The sequence below is a fragment of the Rutidosis leptorrhynchoides genome, chromosome 11 (genome assembly GCF_046630445.1).
Source record: "Rutidosis leptorrhynchoides isolate AG116_Rl617_1_P2 chromosome 11, CSIRO_AGI_Rlap_v1, whole genome shotgun sequence".
Taxonomy (NCBI): domain Eukaryota; kingdom Viridiplantae; phylum Streptophyta; class Magnoliopsida; order Asterales; family Asteraceae; genus Rutidosis; species Rutidosis leptorrhynchoides.
Genome location: NC_092343.1, coordinates 387,937,378 through 387,954,295, shown reverse-complemented (window position 1 = coordinate 387,954,295; position 16,918 = coordinate 387,937,378).

The window sequence follows — 16,918 nt, the reverse complement described above, 5'->3', positions numbered from 1 at the left end:
AACTTCTTAATGGTACCAAACTTTCATCATACGAACTCGTACTCTACCACTTTCTGGTAACACACGTAACTTCAAGATTCATACGCGTAAGGATGACGACGATTTCATTAGTCACACTAGTTCGGGAACTCTGTCTCCCAGATTGTTATTCATCATCGTCCCAACTCACTATCCACAAGTGCTGCAATGTTCCCACCGCTATGGCGATCATTAACCACTGCCGATGTTACACCGGTGTTCCTTACTATCTACCACTTCTTATTACTACCACCACTACTCTAGGTGAGTATCGTCATAACTACTTATCACTACGGTTGGCGTTGCGTACTACTTGTTATCATAATTCGTTACTCTTTTCGAACCTAAAGACATAATTGTTCGACTTGAACCGCATTGACGTGAACAACCACTTATACACTTCCCTTGGGAAACGCATCTTCAGAGTTGCACTAATTCTTTCGATTAAATACGACTCACGTTAGAGATGTCGTTACACTTTATTCATTTTAAATCTTCAAGACTACACGAACTTAATTCTATGGAGTGATGTGGGAATGGAGGTATGAGTTAGCATAATATAAGGACACTCGATCAACGTGGTTATATTATAGTAAGTCATACCAAAGTTCTAATGACTCGTGATGGTGATTGGACTCGATCAACCTAGTCACCACCATGTGCCATGTACATGACTTCATTTTTCCTTGTTGCCATCCGAAAACTCCGAGAATATTGGTAACAACCATACCAAGGACACACCTTTGATTATTGTCGAACCATATTTATGCTTCCGAATGAATGAAAAATTCTTTCAACTTCAAAACATAGGTTACGCGTATATACTATCTTGTTTTCGCACAGTTTTATCGAAGAACTACAATATACATATTATGCTCACATCGAGGCGGAAACTTCTCTCGCATTACACTCGTACTTCCGTATAAGGAAATCTTTTATCTAAATTCTCAATGGAGAAAGAGACTCTTCACGTTATACTAGTATTCACCACGAGGGTGAATAGTCCTAGCGAATGTTTTCAGAGCCCGATGAGAAACTTGCTCTAGCAAACGTTTTTAGAAACCGATAAATCTTCCGCGGCGCGAATTTCTTGAGAAACGAAAACTTGTTCAAATATAACTTAAGGAAATGTACCTCGTTCAGATCGAGATGCTCGTTTCACTTCTAAATTTTGGGGTGCCTTACAAAAAGCCTTGGGGAACACGTTTAGACATGAGTACCGCATATCATCCACAAATCGACGAACAAAGCAAATGTACGATTCAAACCTTGGGAACCATAATAAGAGTTTGCGTTATCAACTTCAAATTTACTTGAGAAAAGTATTTGCCTTTAGCCAAATTCTCTTACTACAATAATTATCATTCGAGTATTATTGTCGCACCTTTCGAAGCTTTATATAGCCGCAAATGTCGTTCTCTTAATTGTTGGGCCGAAGTAGATGACAACCAAATCACCGGATCCGAACTCATTCATGGAATGACCGTTAAGATCGTTCAAATCCAAGAGAGGCTCAAGACAGCCCGTAATCTCCACTATGCCAGTGTTAGACGTAAACCTCTCAAATTCCAAGTGAGTGACCATGTAATGACGTATTTGGACCCGTTGAGCCCGTTTCGGGAAACGTAGAAAGCTAAATCCATGATACATTGATCCTTTTGAAATCTTAGGGTGTTTTGGACCCTATGCTAGCCGTTTAGATTTTTCTGACTTATTTGAGTCTCCATTCATTCTACATTCCATGTATCAAACTTAAAGAAGTATCTTGCCGAACAAGAACTTGTTATTTCTTTTGATTAACTTACTATCGATGACAAATTTCACTTCCTAGGAGAACCGGTTGAAATTATGAATCGTGAAACCAAACTCTAAAACAACGTAAAATCCCGACTATCAAAGTTCTTTGGAATGCCCAAGGAAGTACCTTCACTTATTCGTAGAATTGGCAACGCAAGATCTTGGGGACGAATCAACGACTACTACTTCCAAACAAATTTCGGGACAAAATTTCTTTTAAGGCGTAGGTAATGTAATAACCCGACTTTTTCCGTTAAATTATTTTAACGCCCGTCTTTTTTTTAGATAATATCTTTCATTATCCAAATTCGTATATCCCGTTAATAAGCGTTTCCAATATCTTTGTTATTTAATTATAACATCTCTCGTCTACTCTAGCGTTTTTAAAATATTTCGTTTGGTTAATCCACGCACCCGCTTTTTATAATGACCCGTCCTAATTATCTGGATGAATACATTACATTTGGTTACATCGCGAGGTACTTGACCTCTATATGATACATTTTACAAACATTGCATTCGTTTTTAAAAGACAAACTTTCATTACATCGAGAGTTGACGGCATGCATACCATTTCATAATATAACCAACTATAATTGACTTAATAATAATCTTGATGAACTCAACGATTCGAATGCAACGTCTTTTGAAATATGTCATGAATGATTCCAAGTAATATCTCTAAAATGAGCAAATGCACAGCGGAAGATTTCTTTCATACCTGAGAATAAATATGCTTTAAAGTGTCAACCAAAAGGTTGGTGAGTTCATTAGTTTAACATAAATAATCATTTCCATCATTTTAATAGACCACAAGATTTTCATTTCTCATAAATATACGTCCCATGCATAGAGACCAAAATAATCATTCATATGGATTGAACACCTGGTAACCGACGTTAACAAGATGCATATAGAATATCCCCATCATTCCGGGACACCCATCGGACATGATAAAATCGAAGTACTAAAGAATTCCAAATTCCAGAATGGGGCTTGTTGGGACCGATAGATCTATCATTAGGATTCGCGTCAATTGGGGGGTCTGTTCCCTAATTCTTAGGCTACCAACCTAAAAAGGGGCATATTCGGCTTCGATCATTCAACCATATAATGTAGTTTTGATTACTTGTGTCTATTTCGTAAAACAGTTATAAAAGCAGCGCATGTATTCTCAGTCCCAAAAATATATATTGCAAAAGCATTTAAAAAGGGAGCAAATGAAACTCACAATACTGTATTTTGTAGTAAAAATACATATGATGACATTGAACAAGTGTAAGGTTGGCCTTGGATTCACGAACCTATATCATTCGTATATATATATTAAAACATATAATAGAAATCTCATAATTTCGTTTATTAACACATATGGTTTATATATATTTGTAGTTTTATAGAATTCCATTTAAAACATATACTTATTTTATATCTTAATTTATATGTTATATATATATTTAATTTGTTTATATATTCAAAATGATTAATATTTATATAGTTATATTAATATATCCATATTTATATATAATTGTTTAGTGTTATATTTAAAAATCATTAGTTTGTTTTATGCAAATATTTATATAAATAATATTAATAGGTTTGTTATATATATAGTTATGTAAAATATTAATATAATTATAATATATATGTAAAAAGTATATTTTATGCACAGAATATTCAAATATTTTTTAAAAAGATAGTTTTGTTAATAATAATGATTTACTAATAATAATAATAACCCTAATGATTTTTAATAATGTTACTCGGTAACAAAATGATAATAATATTAATATTATTTATAATTGTAATTATATTCATAACAATAATAACTAACACTTATTTTTAGCGTTACTAATAATGATAATTATAATACTTGAAATAATAATAATAATAACTAATAATAACAATAATAATATTAATAAACATAATAATAACAATAATAATTATTATAGAGATAAGATAAAAGTGTATACCCCTTCCTAAGCTTTTTGTAAAAAGAAATGCCCATAGCTGGGCTCGAACCCGAGACCTCACGTTAACCCAGCACAACACCAAACCATTCAACCGTTCAGTTTTCCCAAAATTATACTAATTTATTATCAATTTAATCAATGTTTTGATTTCATCACCCGTCATATATCTATAATCTGGCCCAACTTTTCTTTTGGCCCAACAGTTTCACGAGCCTAACATATAATCATGGCCCAACAACAGATTTAAAATCCACCTTAATTAAAACATGTTTAGTTGCAGCAGCATGTAATAAAGATTGTGGTGTTTTGTAGTGTTTTTCGAATGAAACGGAAAATAGAATTAGGCGAGTAACAGCAGTTGTAAAACAGTGATGGTGGACTGGTGGTTCACAGGTGGTTTACCATGGTGGCGGTGGTTTAAGGTGGTTTATGATTTGAATAGGTTGGTGTGTTCTTGGGTGGATCGAAGTAGTACGAACAGTAGCTAGTTCGAGGGGTTCAATCTTAAAACGGAAACATAAAATAATGATGATGGTTTACGATAGTCATACAGCAAAATAGACGGTTGACATGACATGACCAACGCCAGGGGCAGGGATGAATACGAGCTCTTGTAGAAGATAACAACTCAGCTAATGTCATCTTTTTGCTGGCAGTGGTGAAACGTAGCACGTTTAATCACCATTTAGTTTTCTGTGTACATCGGAAATCAAGCTTGTGGATGGATTGAGACAGGAGACCTCAAATGTAACATCCCGCGTTTTTCCGTTAAATTTATTTTTAACACCGTCTTTTTTTTTTTAAATAATATCTTTCGTTATTTATATTCGTAGATTCCGTTAACAAACGTTCATAATATTCTCGTTATTTAATTATAACATCACTCGTTTACTCGAGCGTTTTTAAAATATTCGTTTGGTTAATTCCCGCACCCGCTTTGAAACTTGAGGGACTAAACTTGCCAAGAGGGCAAAGAGATGACTAGGTCAACTAGTCAACCTTCACCCTCCTCCATTCATTTCAACCTCCCCATTTCATTACTTCCATTTTTATTCTCTCAAAACCTCAAACACAAAATCATCATCTAAATTCGGTTTAGGGAGCTAGCAACAAAACAAATTACATATTTGGAATCCTCTCTTCATCCTCTTCGATTTGATACTAGTCTCATGGCATGGGGTAAGAATTTCTCATGAAACCCTAACTTGTTAAATTCGTTTTTAGACTTGTCAAGTGGTTAATTAGTGTCTATGGCTCGTAGGGATGTCGTGTATGTAATTTGTATACTCGTTCTTCGTGTTTTGAAAATATGACATGAACACCCAAATGGGTCTAGCTTAATCTTGAGTTTTGGTTGCTCAAATGATGTTATAAGATAAAGTGTATGTGTTAAAAGTGTTAGTTACTTCATTAGCTTCGTTTTGATATGTTGGATGATGAAAAACTAGCTCAATAACATGAAATGTGTTTTTGGTGAATCGATTATCGTTTTGGTAGGAACTTGATGCGGTTGAATGCTAGTTGAGACACTTGTTTGAATGTATGCTAGTTAACTAGTTAAATTGTATGCGTAAATAGCTTCGAAATGGTGTGATGTATGCTAGCGTTTGATTAGTGAATCATAAGTCTCATTTGTGTCGAAATTGATTTTGAAACGATAACGTGGCTAGTGATTTTGACGTAGTAAATGTTTATTGAAACTTGGAATATGCGTCTAGTTGCAATGTATGCGTTATTACCTTCAAAACGGCATATCGTATGTGTAAATTGGATTCCCGAATCATAAAATACGTTTTACGAACTTGAAACTTTGAAAATAAACCTTTCTTGATCAATTGACGAGTTTTCGGTTATTGTAAATGATGTTTTTGATTAATGATATATGGTTAGTTGTATTCCTCGTCAAAATACCTTTTCGACGATATATGATAAGCATTATAAGTGTTTGCGGATCAAGAATTGGGTTGGAAAAGGTTTTGGTTCGTGCACACTTGGAAAAACTGACCAGAATTCTCTGGCCAGGTAGTGGCGCGGCGCGCCACATCCCCGCGCGGTGCGCAGAATCGCCTGGCCAGATTCTGCTCACTTTGTCACATTTCACGCGAAATGTTTGACTAGCTACCGACCTCCGATTCACATGAAACTTGTTCTAATATGCTTATATATGAATAAAAACCTCAGAAAAATAGTTCGGGACCAAACCCGAACGTGTTGACTTTTTCGTTGACTTTGACCAAGTTTGACTTTTAGTCAAACTTAACCAAACTTTTATACAATCATTCTAACATGCTTTTATACTTGTTTCTTGTATGAAACTTGACAACGTGATTCACATGCTATACTTAATCGAGTCGTAACGAGCCATAGGACTAATTGAACACATTTCACCCGACCTTGTGTCGTAACCGGTTAATTGATACAACTTACTTGTTTAGGTCAAGGCTAAGCAACTTTCATGCATACGTTACTTTGTGAAGTACTTTTATACTCGTGCACTCGAGGTGAGATCATAGTCCCACCTTTTCAACAACTTTTTATACTTTAAAATTGTGGGCTGAGAAACATATACTTTGTTACATTTTGTACTACTTACTTTTATACTTTGAACACAAGTACAAGGAAAACAAACATTCCACAGCGAGTTAGAACAAAAATCCTCAATTCGATTATCATTAGTTACACTTGCAGGGTGTAAGCGAGAACTTATATTGTGTGGCCATACGGGTTTGACAAACCCTCATTACGGACGGTTCGCTACCGTCTACGGATGAAATATATTTTCGAGAAACAGTGTATGTTCTAACACTATTGTGATGGGGTATTCAACGGACGGAACGTTAAGTCTTGATAATTGGGTGCTCGCGAACAATACTTTTGGAATGCAAACGATTTTGATAATCAACTATGGGAATACTAAATCTTGTGGTTCAAAAACAACGTTTACAAATACATCTATGATTTCACCAACGTTTTTCGTTGACAGTTTTCTATATGTTTCTCAGGTTCATACTTGGCTATTTGATACATGCTTCCGCGTACACTCATACTTGCTTGGGGTCAAGCATACATGCATACACTCTGATTATTTGCTTGGAGTCAAGATACATACATACATACGCTAGTGATAGCACCTTTGGATTCAAACATATTGTTTACATACTTACGCTATTTATAGCAACTGTGTTTTTAAACTAATTATGTCGCAAGTTATTTCATTTATACTTTATGACTTTTGTAAACTTAGACTTGTTGTCGAACGGTTTTGTAAACTAAACTTGCAAGTCTTGTACCTTTCAAATGAATGCGACATGATTTTGGTCAAACGAGTCTCATATAGGGACTACGACCACGCAACGGGACCTAAGTTAACGGCGCCGTCAATAACGGTTTTGGTCGGGTCGTTACAAGTGGTATCAGAGCGTTGGTTGTAGAGAACTAGGATGCATTAGTGTGTCTAACAGAGTCGTTAGGACGCATTAGTGAGTCTAGACTACAACCGGATAGTTAGCATTTGCATTCTGACATACATTTGCTATAGATAGCACTTACTTGACTACTTGTGCATTATACTTGAATCATTCTTAGGAAAACTTTTTAATGGTACCCAACCTTCATTATACGAACTCGTATCCTGCCACTTTAGTTCGGGAACTCTGACTCCTTGGTTGTTATTCCCCCCGTCTCATCTTACTATCCATGAATATTGTAAAGTCACCGTCACTACTCTAGATGAGTATCGTCATCACCAATTATCGCTACGGTTGCGTATTACTTGTTATCATGACTCGTTACTCTTTTCATACCTAAATACAATATTGTCTGACTCGAACCACATTGACGTGAACAATCAACTATACACTTCCCTCGGGGAACGCATCTTCAGAGTTGCACCAATTCTTTCGATTTAATACGAGTCACGTTTGAGACGTCGTTACATTTTGTTATTTTAGATTTTCGCGATGACACGAACTTGAATCTATAGAGTGATGTGGGAATGGAGGTATGAGTTAGCGTAATATAACGACACTCGATCAACGTGGTTATATTACGGTAAGACATACCAAAGTTCTAGTGACACGTGATGGTGGTTAGACTCGATCAACCTAAACACCACCATGTGCCATGTACATGACTTCATCTTTTCAGGTTTGGACATCCGAAAACCCCGAGAAAATTGATAACAACCATACCGGGGACACCCCTTCGACTTTTGTCGAACTATACTTATGCTTCCGAATGAATTACCGATTCCTCTCGACTTCAACCGTATGTTACACGTGTATACTATCTCGCCCTCGCACAGTCTTATTGACTAATTACGATTTACTCGTTATGCTCGCACCGAGGCGGAAACTTCTCTCTCATCACACTCGTACTTCCGGTTCAGGAAATCTTTACTCTAAACTCTCAATGGGGGAAGAGACTCTCCACGTTATACTAGTATTCACCTCGAGGGTGAATAGTTCCGACGAACGTTTTTCTTTCAGAAACCGATGAGAACTTGCCCCGACGAACGTTTTTGGAAACTGATAAATGACGCGAATTTTCTTGAGAAACTTGTCCTAACAAACTTGTTCAATATGCCTTAGGGAAATGTACCCTGTTTCGGATCGAGATCCTCGTTTCACTTCTAGATTTTGGAGTACCTTACAAAAAGCCTCGGGACCGCATTTAGACATGAGTACCGCGTACCATCCACAACCCGACGGACCGAACAAACATGTGATTTAAACTTTGGAAACCATAATACAAGTTTGTATTACCAACTTCAAATTTACTTGAGAAAAGTATTTTCCTTTAACCGAATCCTCGTACTACAATGATTTTCATTCGAGTTTTAACGTCACTCCTTTTGGAACCACATGTGACCGGAAACGTCATTCTCTTTTGTCGAACCAAGTAAACGATGATCAATTCACCGGGGCCGAGGTTATTCATGAGCAACCGAGAAAATTTATTCATATTCAGGTAAAACCCTACGCGACTCGTAATCACCAAGAGCTACGCCGATGTTAGACGTAAACATTTCAAATAAACCGCGTCACGTTAAGAGTCGCACCTTGGAAAGGTGCAATCCGTTTCGGGAAAACGTAGGAAGCTAAATCCGCGATATTTTGATCCTTTAAATTCTTGGGGTGTTTTGGACCCGTCGCTAGCCGTTTAGACTTTTCCGACTCATTTTGAGTCTCCGTTATCCTACATTTGATGTACCAACTCAAAGACGTGTTTTGCGAAACGAGAACTTGTTATCTTCTTTGATGAACTCACTATCGACGATAAACCTCACTTCCTAGGAGGACCGGAAACCATAAAATCATGGAACCAAACCTTAAAACAACATATGATCCCGACCGTCAAAATTCGTGGAAATACTCAAGGACGTACCTTCACTTATTCGTAGAATTTACAACGCAAGATCTCGAGTAAGATTCAACAACTACTACTTCCAACTAAATTTCGGGACGAAATTTCTTTTGAGGTGTGGATAATGTAACATCCCGCGTTTTTCCGTTAAATTTATTTTTAACACCGTCTTTTTTTTTTTAAATAATATCTTTCGTTATTTATATTCGTAGATTCCGTTAACAAACGTTCATAATATTCTCGTTATTTAATTATAACATCACTCGTTTACTCGAGCGTTTTTAAAATATTCGTTTGATTAATTCCCGCACCCGCTTTGAAACTTGAGGGACTAAACTTGCCAAGAGGGCAAAGAGATGACTAGGTCAACTAGTCAACCTTCACCCTCCTCCATTCATTTCAACCTCCCCATTTCATTACTTCCATTTTTATTCTCTCAAAACCTCAAACACAAAATCATCATCTAAATTCGGTTTAGGGAGCTAGCAACAAAACAAATTACATATTTGGAATCCTCTCTTCATCCTCTTCGATTTGATACTAGTCTCATGGCATGGGGTAAGAATTTCTCATGAAACCCTAACTTGTTAAATTCGTTTTTAGACTTGTCAAGTGGTTAATTAGTGTCTATGGCTCGTAGGGATGTCGTGTATGTAATTTGTATGCTCGTTCTTCGTGTTTTGAAAATATGACATGAACACCCAAATGGGTCTAGCTTAATCTTGAGTTTTGGTTGCTCAAATGATGTTATAAGATAAAGTGTATGTGTTAAAAGTGTTAGTTACTTCATTAGCTTCGTTTTGATATGTTGGATGATGAAAAACTAGCTCAATAACATGAAATGTGTTTTTGGTGAATCGATTATCGTTTTGGTAGGAACTTGATGCGGTTGAATGCTAGTTAAGACACTTGTTTGAATGTATGCTAGTTAACTAGTTAAATTGTATGCGTAAATAGCTTCGAAATGGTGTGATGTATGCTAGCGTTTGATTAGTGAATCATAAGTCTCATTTGTGTCGAAATTGATTTTGAAACGATAACGTGGCTAGTGATTTTGACGTAGTAAATGTTTATTGAAACTTGGAATATGCGTCTAGTTGCAATGTATGCGTTATTACCTTCAAAACGGCATATCGTATGTGTAAATTGGATTCCCGAATCATAAAATACGTTTTACGAACTTGAAACTTTGAAAATAAACCTTTCTTGATCAATTGACGAGTTTTCGGTTATTGTAAATGATATTTTTGATTGATGATATATGGTTAGTTGTATTCCTCGTCAAAATACCTTTTCGACGATATATGATAAGCATTATAAGTGTTTGCGGGTCAAGAATTGGGTTGGAAAAGGTTTTGGTTCGTGCACACTTGGAAAAACTGACCAGAATTCTCTGGCCAGGTAGTGGCGCGGCGCGCCACATCCCCGCGCGGCGCGCAGAATCGCCTGGCCAGATTCTGCTCACTTTGTCACATTTCACGCGAAATGTTTGACTAGCTACCGACCTCCGATTCACATGAAACTTGTTCTAATATGCTTATATATGAATAAAAACCTCAGAAAAATAGTTCGGGACCGAACCCGAACGTGTTGACTTTTTTGTTGACTTTGACCAAGTTTGACTTTTAGTCAAACTTAACCAAACTTTTATACAATCATTCTAACATGCTTTTATACTTGTTTCTTGTATGAAACTTGACAACGTGATTCACATGCTATACTTAATCGAGTCGTAACGAGCCATAGGACTAATTGAACACATTTCACCCGACCTTGTGTCGTAACCGGTTAATTGATACAACTTACTTGTTTAGGTCAAGGCTAAGCAACTTTCATGCATACGTTACTTTGTGAAGTACTTTTATACTCGTGCACTCGAGGTGAGATCATAGTCCCACCTTTTCAACAACTTTTTATACTTTAAAATTGTGGGCTGAGAAACATATACTTTGTTACATTTTGTACTACTTACTTTTATACTTTGAACACAAGTACAAGGAAAACAAACATTCCACAGCGAGTTAGAACAAAAATCCTCAATTCGATTATCATTAGTTACACTTGCAGGGTGTAAGCGAGAACTTATATTGTGTGGCCATACGGGTTTGACAAACCCTCATTACGGACGGTTCGCTACCGTCTACGGATGAAATATATTTTCGAGAAACAGTGTATGTTCTAACACTATTGTGATGGGGTATTCAACGGACGGAACGTTAAGTCTTGATAATTGGGTGCTCGCGAACAATACTTTTGGAATGCAAACGATTTTGATAATCAACTATGGGAATACTAAATCTTGTGGTTCAAAAACAACGTTTACAAATACATCTATGATTTCACCAACGTTTTTCGTTGACAGTTTTCTATATGTTTCTCAGGTTCATACTTGGCTATTTGATACATGCTTCCGCGTACACTCATACTTGCTTGGGGTCAAGCATACATGCATACACTCTGATTATTTGCTTGGAGTCAAGATACATACATACATACGCTAGTGATAGCACCTTTGGATTCAAACATATTGTTTACATACTTACGCTATTTATAGCAACTGTGTTTTTAAACTAATTATGTCGCAAGTTATTTCATTTATACTTTATGACTTTTGTAAACTTAGACTTGTTGTCGAACGGTTTTGTAAACTAAACTTGCAAGTCTTGTACCTTTCAAATGAATGCGACATGATTTTGGTCAAACGAGTCTCATATAGGGACTACGACCACGCAACGGGACCTAAGTTAACGGCGCCGTCAATAACGGTTTTGGTCGGGTCGTTACATCAAACGTTATCATCATTGTACAATTACAGACAAATAAAGTAAACGGGACCTATTTTTTTTAGTACATGTTGGTTCGAGAAAAAATATAGAAACATGAAGGTGGTCTAGTGGTTTGTGTAGTTTCGATGGTTTTGTTGTGGTGATTTACTAGAACAAGAAGGAACAGAAAAGAGTGTTCAATTAGTAGTAATTGCAGTTTGTTTTGGGTTGGTGACTTTCATCCAATAATAGCAGAAAAACAAGAACATGAGAATGAGAGTGATGGTGTGATGATTGGTTTTATAATGTTTAGTTAAAAAAAACAGAATCATACAGGTAGTAGTAGGGATGATGGTATGATGTTGGTGTTTGTCTGAAGTAGAATGAAAAATGAGCAGGAGTAGAAGCAGGTGGGGAATGGTGTTTAATGGTGCTGTACCGAGGGTGAGGTGGTGGCGAGATGATTGTGTGGTTGTCGTTTTCGAGCAACAATCAATGGTGGGTTTCAATGGTATTGGGCTGCAAGTGGTCGTGGTTTAATAAAGGTAGTGGTTCTTGCACATTTGTGATCGACTAGAGGAATCTTTGAAGGTGAATTTGTGTGTGGTTATGATGGTGATCGAGCAAGGAGTTAGAAATCGAGTAAGTGTAGTCTACAAAGAAGAAGAAGAGAATTAAGAAGAGAGGTAAGAAGACAGAAACAAGAATAGAGGGAAAAAAATGGTTTTGTGTTGAGGATGGTGATGAGATTGGTGGTTTGAGATTAGCCATAATCTGAAATGAATTAAAAAGAGTAGAACAAGTGGGGTGTCTTGAAATGAAGAAGACACATAAATCTTGTATCTTTATGAATGATGATAGTATAATAATATAACATAATAATTTAACAACAACGTGTAATAACAGCCTGTCAAGATATTTTATGTCGACATTAAATCTTTGGAGTATTATTTCGTGCTTACATGCCAAACAGTTTACACATAAAAGTTTTCTGGTAAATCTCCAATTTTTACATTAAGTCCATTTATTTACCCTGGTCATTAACTGTATGAAACCTGATCAAAACAATTCGTCTAATATTTATTTTTAGTTCCAAGTAATATGTACGGAGTACTAAAATTAAAGCTAAAAAGGTAAACATATTTCTGTCAAACCTAAAATCTTTGTAATTAAATTACAGTCCAACTTTTATTTTAATCCTTCATAAACTCGTATTAGATCTATATGAACGCCAACGAAACGTCAACCTAGTGTTAAAATTAATTAGTAAATATATTCAATAAACTTTTATATCTATATATATATATATATATATATATATATTTATATATATATATATATATATATATATATATATATATATATATATATATATATATATATATTCATTTTAATAATAAATTTTATTATATCTTATAAAATTAATTCTAATAACTAAATAATATAATATTTCAAATTATATTTAGAATTAATATATATATATATATATATATATATATATATATATATATATATATATATATATATATATATATATATATATATATATATGTATTCATTTACAAATAGTTGTTCGTGAATCGTCGGGAATGGTCAAAGGGTAAATGAATTCATGTAAACAAATTCCAAAATTTAACTTTACAGACTTTGCTTATCGTGTCGAAACCATACAAAGATTAAGTTTAAATTTGGTCGAAAATCTCCGGGTCGTCACACTTTTAAACTCGAGGGACTAATTTCACCATTTGACTAAAGTGGAAACTAGTTGAACTAGTCACCACTCTTCCTCACCACTCATTCACTACCTACCTCCCTCACCTCTCTTTTCTCTCTAGTCACCAGGAATACAACTTTAATATCTTCAAAGATTCATCATCTATTTCAAATCTAGCAAGCAAACATCAAAACTAATTACATATTTATGATCCTTGCATCATCCTCTACGTTTTGGTACAAATTTCATAGCTTGGGGTAAGCTTTTCAAAATCTCTAATTTTCATAAATTAGACCTTTAAACTTAAAAGTGTGTTAGTTAGTGTCTATGGCTCGAGTCTAACATGAATATGTGATTTATTTGCTCGATCTTGTTGTTTTGCATAAACTAGCATGAACTTGAAAAAGGGTTTGTTAAATCTCGAGTTTTGGGTGATTTAATGTTGTTAAATGTTAAAGCTCATGTATTAAATGTGTTACTAACATCATTAGCTTCATTTTGATATGTTGGTTGACTTAGAAAAACTTCATAAACAAAATTCATTTTGATATTTGGGTGATTTAAAATGGATTTTTTTGATGCATTGAACGCTATGAAATGTTGTTGATAAGTGTTTAGTTGCAATGTATGTTTAATTGCCTTCGAAACGGCGTATCGTATGTGTAAATTGGATTCCCAAATCATCTTATGCGTTTATGAACTTTGAACATTTGATAATGAACTTTTAACAATCATTCGACGAGGTTTTTGTTGTTGTAAATGATGAACTTGATTGATGATATGTGCTTAGTTGTATTCCTCGTCAAAATACCTTTCCAACGATGTATGTTATGCATTTTTAGCTTTTCCAGTTCATAAAATGTGTTTGAATGAAGTTTGGTTCGAGACTTGTCAAAATTCAGCATTTCTGCTTTTCAGTTGTTTTGGACGCCGTCCCACACCTTGGACGCCGTCCAGTCCTTCACTGCTGGACGCCGTCCAGCCACTTTGGACGCCGTCCATATGCACTACAAATTTCTGTCCAGTTTGATCGTTTTCACATTTAATTCTAACTATGCTACGCATCTCCGATTAACATGAAACTTGGCCAACATGCTCATATATGATTATATAACTTTGAAAAATAGTCGGATACCCGACCTGACCCCGTTGACTTTGACCAAGTTTGACTTTTAGTCAAACTTAACCAAATACTTATGCAATCGTTCTAATTTGGTTTTATACTTATATCTTGCATGAAACTTGACAACTTGACTCACATGCTATATAATCGAGTCCTAACGAGCCATAGGACTAATTGAACACATTTCGCCCGACCTTGTGTCGTAACCGGTAATTGATACAACTTATATTGTTTAGGTCAAGGCTAAGCAACTTTCATTTGCACAACGTCTAATTTCAAACACTTTGACGTGCAACTACGGTGAGATCATAGTTCCATCTTTTCAACAACTTTTATGCTTTTAAATCATGGGATGAGAAACATATACGCTTTATACTATATACTCTTATACTTTGAACACAAGTACGAAAACAAACATTTCACGTGAGAGCTCGAACAAAATGCCTCAATTCGATTATCATTAGTTATACTTGCAGGGTGTAAGTGTAAGCGAGAACTTATGTTGTGTGGATCCATGCGGGCTTGACGCGCCCTCATTCAGACAATTCGCTACCGTTGGCGAATGAAATATATTTTCGCGTATAGTGTATGTTCTAACACTACGTAATAGGGTACAAAACAGTTAAGTCTTGATAATTGGGTGCTCCACAAACAAATTTTGGAATGCAAACGATTTGAATAATCAACTATATTAAATCTTGTGATTCAAAAGAAACAACGATTACTTACACCTATGATTTCACCAACGTTTTTCGTTGACAGTTTTCTATATGTTTCTCAGGTTCATACTTGGCTACTTGATACATGATTCCGCACACTTTGATTACTTGCTTGGAGTCAAGCATACATGCATACGCTAGGGATAGCACTTTTGGATTCAAACTTAAAGCATACATACTTACGCTATTTATAGCAACTGTGATTTTCAACTTATTATGTCGCAAATTATTTCGATAATACTTTTTACTTTTGTAAACTTAAATTGTTGTCGAACCGTTTGGTAAACTAAACTTTGTAAGTCTTGTACGTTTCAAATGAATGCGACATAATTTCGGTCAAACGCGTCTCATATAGGGACTATGACCACGTAACGGACCTAAGCTAACGGCGCCGTCATTGACGATTTTGGCGGGTCGTTACATTTTGCCCATTAGAGACAAAGAATAACTCGAATCGACCCATGACCCATCCAAAAGTAAATGGGTCGTCAAAAATTCACCTCTAGTCATGATTGAACGAATGGATGAACAAATGAACTTACCATAAGGAACAGGGAAACGTTTTGGAAGGTAGTATTCAACAACAGACATAGATGAAGAAAACATACATTGCAAACGTGGGTGTTGCACTTGAAACCTACACAACCATACATATGATATATCAAGTACCTTAATCACTAAAACATCATTTCTTCTCATTTATAGTTCACAAAAGCATGCTTTAAAAAAACACTTGTTATAGCGTTCTAGCTTGGATTCAAAGTGTCTTGTTGGAGTTTTTTTTTTTTTTTTTTTTTTTTTAATAAAAAAATAAAACTGACCTGTGGAGATACACCAAGCTCAAAAAGAGTGGGCCCATAATAAAACCACCGCCTAAGACCATTTGTATCGGGCGAAGGTGACACCGTCACTCGCCGACGTGGCCACCAAGAAACGCCGGAATCGGCTGTATCGTGGCGTTAGTCGCCGGCGTCACTTTGTCGTCGGCGAAGAAGAAACGGGTGTCGCTGACACGTGGCCATTCTTGATTGGTTCGGGCTTTTTGACCGTTTGGAGCTTTTGACCCTTTTTTTTTTATATTTCCCTATATATATATATATATATATATATATATATATATATATATATATATATATATATATATATATATATATATATATATATATATATATATATATGCATATACACTACAACTAAACACATTCACTTCAACTACACATCCAATTTAAACTCTTTCATTTTTTTTATACACACTAAAAAGTGTCTAATTCTCCCAACACCCCAAACACGCCTCGCAATCAAGTTAGTGATTCCGATCCACAAATGAACAACACTAATTCGTTTACGAATCTAATGATTTTCGGTAGTCCAAATGCTCCCGGACTTTCAAACCGACCGATCCTTAAACCTAGTCCACAAAACTTGGCGAACGTTGGTCGTAATTT